The following is a 334-nucleotide window of genomic DNA, read 5'->3' as shown; positions in this document are numbered from 1 at the left end:
TTGTTCTCTCTCCCATTCATTCCTATGGGCAAAGAGCCACAAACATGTTTGTAGACTCCAGTGCCCTGTGGAGAGCTGCTAGTTTCTACTGCATGATTTTTGTTTCTAAGTATGATTTCTTAATGGAGTAGGGTCAGCTAAGCTCCAGCTTCTTTGGGAAGCAGGGCATTCCATTGCCTGTTCCTTTAAGAAGCGCAAAACAGAACTCTGGCTAAAGCACAATTTTTGGAACTAAAGTACTTCAAAATTCAGCGCTGAGAACATAGCGGCAAATCATTCATTCTCTTAAGAGAAAGAATCTTTGAAGTTGGTGACGTTCTAGCTGCATGTGCAG

Source organism: Octodon degus, unplaced genomic scaffold (assembly GCF_000260255.1).
Source record: "Octodon degus isolate 3935 unplaced genomic scaffold, OctDeg1.0 scaffold00442, whole genome shotgun sequence".
NCBI classification, from domain to species: domain Eukaryota; kingdom Metazoa; phylum Chordata; class Mammalia; order Rodentia; family Octodontidae; genus Octodon; species Octodon degus.
The sequence above is the reverse complement of the archived record's forward strand: the minus strand, read 5'-3'. Positions refer to the sequence as shown.